The sequence below is a fragment of the Tripterygium wilfordii genome, chromosome 7 (assembly GCF_013401445.1).
Source record: "Tripterygium wilfordii isolate XIE 37 chromosome 7, ASM1340144v1, whole genome shotgun sequence".
NCBI lineage: Eukaryota > Viridiplantae > Streptophyta > Magnoliopsida > Celastrales > Celastraceae > Tripterygium > Tripterygium wilfordii.
The window spans coordinates 2,634,762-2,641,527 of record NC_052238.1 but is presented as its reverse complement, the minus strand read 5'-3'; the positions used below and the strand labels follow the sequence as shown (position 1 = coordinate 2,641,527).

General features: G+C 40.2%; 1 pseudogene; it reads left to right on the top strand.

The window, feature by feature from the left end:
- The first annotated feature begins 35 nt into the window (after positions 1 to 35).
- On the top strand, positions 36 to 2,039 carry LOC120002449 (annotated as a pseudogene).
- The last annotated feature ends 4,727 nt before the right edge of the window (positions 2,040 to 6,766 follow it).

Sequence of the window (6,766 nt, the reverse complement as noted above, 5' to 3'; positions counted from 1 at the left end):
CTAGCTAATTAACAATATTTTTTCCTTAATTATATATGGATGGAAGGTACGACGTCGCGTTGGGCACCAACACTTTTGGACCTTTCAATGTCATAAACTTCGCTACAAGATGTGTCAAAGTCAATATGCTTCTTCATGTATCGACGGGTAATTGATTAGTTTCAGGGATTAGGCGTCCTTCATGTTGATTAATTAATTAATTTGTTTTAATGAAAGTTTGGCTGTTAATTAATTAATTAATTCATACAGCTTATGTATGTGGCGAAAGAGAGGGACTTTTATCAGAGAAATCATTTTATATGGGTGAAACTCTCAAAGGAACAACAAAGTTGAACGTTTATGCCGAGAAGAAAATTGTAGAGGAAAATTTGAAACAACTCAATGCACAGAATGCTACAGAGAAAACAATTACGTCCACCCTAAAAGATCTCGGCATGAAAAGGTTTTTTTTTTTCTTTTTTTTTTCTCAAGCTAGATAGTTGCGAACTTTAAATATATATTTAGTCTTAATTAATATATGTGAAATAAATTTACCTAATTAATTATTATTTAGGGCAAAGATTCATGGATGGCCAAACACCTATTCTTTCACTAAAGCAATGGGAGAGATGGTTCTTGGTGAGTGTAGAGAGAATATGTCTTTGATCATCATACGCCCACCAGGTATATCAAGTACTTACAAAGAACCTTTCCCTGGCTGGATTGAAGGTTTAAGGTAATCCTTTTTGATTAGATATATAATATAATCCACCAATATTTACCTTAATTTTGATAATGTTTCTAACAATTGCATATACATATATGTTGTTGTTTGTTACAGAACCATGGACACCGTAGTTATAAATTACGGCAAGGGAAAAACTAAAATGTTTTCTGGTGGCTCAAATACAGTCCTTGATATGGTAGTGATTAATTATTCGGCATGTTCATGCTTAGTTAGTTAATTAAACTCTTTTTTTTTTTTTTTGTTGTTGAATAAAATGATACAGATTCCAGCAGATATGGTCGTAAACACAATACTCATAGCAATGGTGGCTCATGCAAATCAAACACAATCCATACAAATTGTGTATCATGTAGGTTCTTCCTTGAGAAATCCTCTTACATTATCCAACATTCTCAAATTCACCAAATGTTGCCCACACAAATCCTTTGATTAACAAAAATGGGAAGCCGATTAAAGTCAGTAAGGGCAAGTTATTGAACAGCATGGCTAAGTTCCGCATATACATGACAGCTCGTTATGCACTACCCTTAAAGGTTAGTGTTATTTTTCTTTTCTTTTGTCTCTATTTTGAAAATTATTTCATATATATATTATATAGGGTTTAGGGTTATATATATATAGGGGTTTATATATAACTAACACAAGTTGTGTGTTCAATTTCTTGTTTGAAGGGGCTTCATTTGGTGAATGTGTTATCTGGACAGCGGTATAGTGATACTTACAGAACAGCGAACAGGAAATTCTCGCTGTTGTTGCGTTTGGTGGAAATTTATAGGCCTTATGTACTCTTTAAGGGCATGTACGTATGTAGCTAATTAATTAATTAGTTAATTTAATCACCTGAAGAAAACCTAGTTTGTTATCTGTCCGGACTTAGGACTATGTTGCCCGAGTTAGAGAGTTCGAACCAACCAATTAGGACATTTCTTTATGAAATCTTGATTCTGTGGGTAAGTCCTATTTCCGAACCCCTATCCACATGAGTTTTGACCCAATCTTACCTACCTCCAAGATAGCGTAGGTTGTTCTGACGCACGAGGTTTACACCTACTCAGTTATCCGAATGACATGTTGAGTTTTTCAAAAAAAAAAAATACACTTTAATTTGGTGTTTAAATTTTGACATTATAACTATATTTAAACTGGTGTCTGATGCAGCTTTGACGACACAAACACTGAGAAATTGAGAATGGGAGCAAGACAAGGCAGTAGGGAGGTGGATCCGTATAACTGTGATCCTACTAGCTTCAACTGGGAAGACTACATGATTCAAATTCACATTCCTGGCCTTTTGAAATATGTTGTCAAGTGATACATACATACATACATATATATGTGTGTATGTGTGAATTAATTCCCCAATAAAAGAAGCGAGCCTTATATGATATATACCTGCAGTGCAAGAAGATTGGTACTATATGGATATCTAACTGTAATTTGTCACCACACTGTTTTAATTTGTTTGATCAAATAAAGTTATTGAATGATTTTTGTTCATTAATATAGAAAAGCCCACGATGGCACAACCCAGAGCCAGCCTCCCCACCATCTCAGCCCATTGGGCCGTGGCAGTTCCCAGCCCACCTTCCTGGAAAAGGCTGGACAATGAGTTGAAGACTTGGGCGAGCTTATAAACTAGACACCAAGCCTCTCAACAATCGATGTGGAATTTTTATCCCTTTAACACCTTTTAACACTCCCCCGCACTCGTGGACTGGGTACCAAAGCTCACGACCCAACGAGTGGAAATTTTTTTTATCGGGGACGAGCACACCTGCTTCGATACCATATAGAAAATCCCACGATGGCACAACCCAGAGCCAGCCTCCCCACCATCTCAGCCCATTGGGCCGTGGCAATTCCCAGCCCACCTTCCTGGAAAAGGCTGGACAATGAGTTGAAGACTTGGGCAAGCTTACAAACTAGACACCAAGCCCCTCAACAATCGATGTGGGATTTTTATCCCTTTAACACCTTTTAACAATTAAACAAACATACAACTTCCCACAATAATGAAACAACAAGAACAGAGGGATACATATCTTAAATCTGAAAAGCCATCGGTTTCCGACAGCTTACTGATGCGCGCTAGCTCTAGCATAGTGTCACGAGGTCCTCGCAGCATGTTTCTGAAGATAGTATATAGAAACCATCTCCGAGGAGTCAACTTATCTTGGTTTGCCAGCTATTATCACTAGAAGTCGCAGGAAAATATATATTCAGCTTCCTAAAAGAAAGAATGTGGAACAAAATAAAAGGCTGGAAGGAGAAAGTTCTTTCGCAAATCGCAAGCAGCTAGGCGGGTACTTATCAAATCAATCCTCCAAGCTATCCCGACTTATGCCATGAGTATCTTTCGTATGCCAGTGGGGCTTTGTGATGATTTTAACAGGTTGGCTCGAGGGTTCTGGTGGGCTTCGTCTAGCCAAAGTGCCACACCTAGTTGTTGGGTTAGCTGGAAAAATATTTGCAAACCTCGAACTTCTAGAGGAATGGGCTTTCGAGATTTCGGTGCTTTTAATGAAGCTCTCCTCGCAAAACAGGGGTGGCGGCTTATTAAAGTTAAGAGATTATATCAAAGACCCAAGGCCCATCTTTGACTAATATATTATATATTGTAAGTAGTCGGATTTGAACTTGGATTTTCCTTAGGGTAGTCCAAAACCTTTATCATTCTACTACCCTTCACAACCTTTGTTCATATAACACGTAAAATTTCTTTTAAATATACTAAGAACATCAACAACCTTCGTCGGCGAATTGGCAATGGTGAGGATACCAGAGTTTGGGGGGACCCTTGGACTTTGGATGAATCTGGCATACTCCGTGAATCCGGTTCCTGCGGTTTCAAGTCCAAAAGTTTCTAGTTTAATAGACCATCAAGTGGGGTGGTGGAATACCTCCTTTCTAACTGAAATCTTTCCTTCTGAGATTGTCAACTGTATTACTTCAGTTCCCCTGCATGATACGAATGCCCGAGATTCTTATTTCGGGACCTTCAATTCCAATGGAACTTTCTCTGTTCGTTCAGCATACCACCTGGCTTGTGGATCCACAGTACCACCCCAAGATACCTCCTCTTTTGTGGATAAAACTATGGAAGATTAAATGCCCAAACAAAATAAAGATATTTGGATGGCGCTTTCTTCTCAATGGGCTTCCCACACGAGAGAGACTCATCCAGAGAGGCATGGACATAGAACCCCATTGTCTTTTATGTGGCTCCAACCAAGAATCTCTTTTACATATCTTCTTCCACTGCCCTTGGAGCCAAGATATCTGGAGGAACACCCATTGGACACATCAGCAAAGGTTTTTATTTCCAATTACAAGCCCGACAATATATGATAATCTTCCCAATTTTATCAAGCTCTTGAATTTGGAAGATCTGGGGACCTTCATGGTGACGGCACGCCATATATCGAAACAATATCCTTCATGGAAATAACCCTTTATCTCAGCAAGATGTTGTCCTCATGACACAACACCTGAAATCCTCCTTCATTGCAGCTTTTGAAGAACCAATACCAACAAACAGGCCGGCTCCCTCTACTTGGTCTATGCCTGCTGACGGCTGGGTTAAAGTGAATGTTGATGCCTCCTGGATTGATGATCGTTCAATGGCTGGGGTTGGAGCAATCATCCGGAACAGTTATGGAGAAATCATTGCCTCTGCTTTCAAGCCTAGTTAAATAATGCAAGAGATCAAGATTCAAGTATAGGAATGGTTGCTGGACAAATCTCAGCAGTGTAGTTCTTGTGGCTGCACTGAGAGAATACTGTATTTATACTTGGGTACAATACAAACCCTATTTGATAACCTATCACATGACAACACGTGTATAAGTATTGGTAAGTCTAATACAAGAGACAATTAGTATTCTATTCTCTAACACTCCCCTTCAAACTTGTAAGTGGTAGAGGGCTAACAACCACTCCAAGTTTGTCTCTAAGAATATGAAACCGGGAATGGGACAATTGCTTGGTCAAGCAGTCGGCCACCTGATCATGAGAAGGGACATACCGAACATCCAATTGTTTTGCCAGAACCTTATCACGAACAAAATGAATATCAACTTCAATGTGTTTTGTTCTGGCATGGTAAACAGGATTTGCAGCTAAAGCACTTGCACTGAGGTTATCATACCAGGTGATGGGTATGACAGAGCACCGGAAGGAAAATTCTTGCAGCAAAGCCTCAATCCACGAAAGTTCACATGCAACATGAGCCAAGGCTCTGTACTCTGATTCTGCACTAGATCTGGAAACAACATGCTGCTTTTTGGATGACCAAGAAACTAAAGTATCACCAAAATACACACAGTGCTCTGCTGTTGATCTCCTATCATCCACACAACAAGCCCAATCTGCATCAGAGAACCCTTGTAAAATCAACCTTGTGCTAGGCTTAACATGCAGTCCCATATTTCTTGTACCCTGGAGATAGCGAAGAACTCGCTTTGCACTCTGCCAATGAATATTAGTTGGCGCATGAAGGAACTGACTCAGTTTATTGACAATGAAAGCAATGTCGGGCCTAGTATTGGTAAGATATTGAAGACCTCCAACCAAAGACCGATAAGGAGTTGGATCCTTCAAGAGTTCTCCATCACGGATGGACATGGATGTGCCCACCGTAGCTGGTGTAGGACAAGGCTTGGTGTACTGCATCTGATTTTTTCGAAGCAACTCCTCAATGTACCTCGTCTGAGTGAGATACATGCCAGTCATGTCTCGTCGCACTTCAATACCCAAGAAGTGATGCAAATTTCCCATGTCTTTGAGGGAGAAAAGTTTGTGAAGTTTTTCCACAAACATTTGTAGAGAATTTGGCTGACTGCCTGTCACAATTATGTCATCGACATAGATAAGAACCAAGATAATTTGTACCTTGTCAGTGTAGAAAAACAATGAAGAATCACACTTTGCATTCTTGAATTTCCAGCTGGTCAAGGTTTTCTTTAATTTGTCATACCATGCTCTAGGAGCCTGTCTAAGTCCATACAGCGCCTTCGTCAACTTGCAAACAAATGTGGGTCGAGATGAATCTTCAAAACCCTCTGGTTGTTGCATATAAACAGTCTCTTGAAGATTACCATTTAGAAATGCATTGTTGATGTCTAACTGCCTCACCACCCAATTCTTTGAGACAGCAAGAGTGAGGATAATTCGAACTGTGGAAGCTTTAATGACTGGGCTAAAAGTCTCTGCAAAATCAATTTCGGGAGTCTGAGTAAACCCCTTAGCCACTAATCTTGCCTTGCACCGTTGAAAGCTGCCGTCAGAATTGTACTTGGCTTTAAACACCCACTTGCTCCCAACCAAGTTATAAGGGGGAGAATAGGGAACTAGAATCCAGGTTTGATTTTTCTTTAGTGTTGTGATCTCCTCCTGCATAGCACTGAACCAAGCTTTTGACTTCAAGGCTTCCTGAAGGGAGTTGGGTTCTTGTGGAATCGTTGGGTTGAGACAACCAATGGCACTGTATGTTTGATATTCTGCAGGGTAACGTTTTGGTTTGCTTACACCAGCTTTAGCTTGAGTCACCATAGGATGGTTAGAAATAGCAACCTGCGGTGACTCTTGCGACTGAGGAATGTCATCAGTTGGACCCGTTTGATGAGAGGATTGGCCAACATCAGGATCAGATTCCCCCAAGATGTGATCGTTATTCTTGTCGCCTTCTGAATCTTGGCGACCATGGATATTGGCACCACATAAGGTACTATCTCTGGACATTGACAAGCATGACTCTTGTACATTTTCCTCAGATGATGGTGCTGGTGGACAGTCAGCTACAGAAGGCACTGCTGCAGATAGAGCTGGAGATGGAGACTTACTTGATAGCGGAGTAGGTGGAATGAGAGGTAATTGGGGTGATGTAATGACAGAAGTGGATTCAGATTTAGCAGTATTGAGAAAACCTGTTTGAAAAGGAAACTCGAGCTCATTAAAGACCACATGACGTGATATATAAATCCTGTCAGTTGAACTAACACATTTGTAGCCTTTATGAGCATCACTATACCCAAGAAAAAC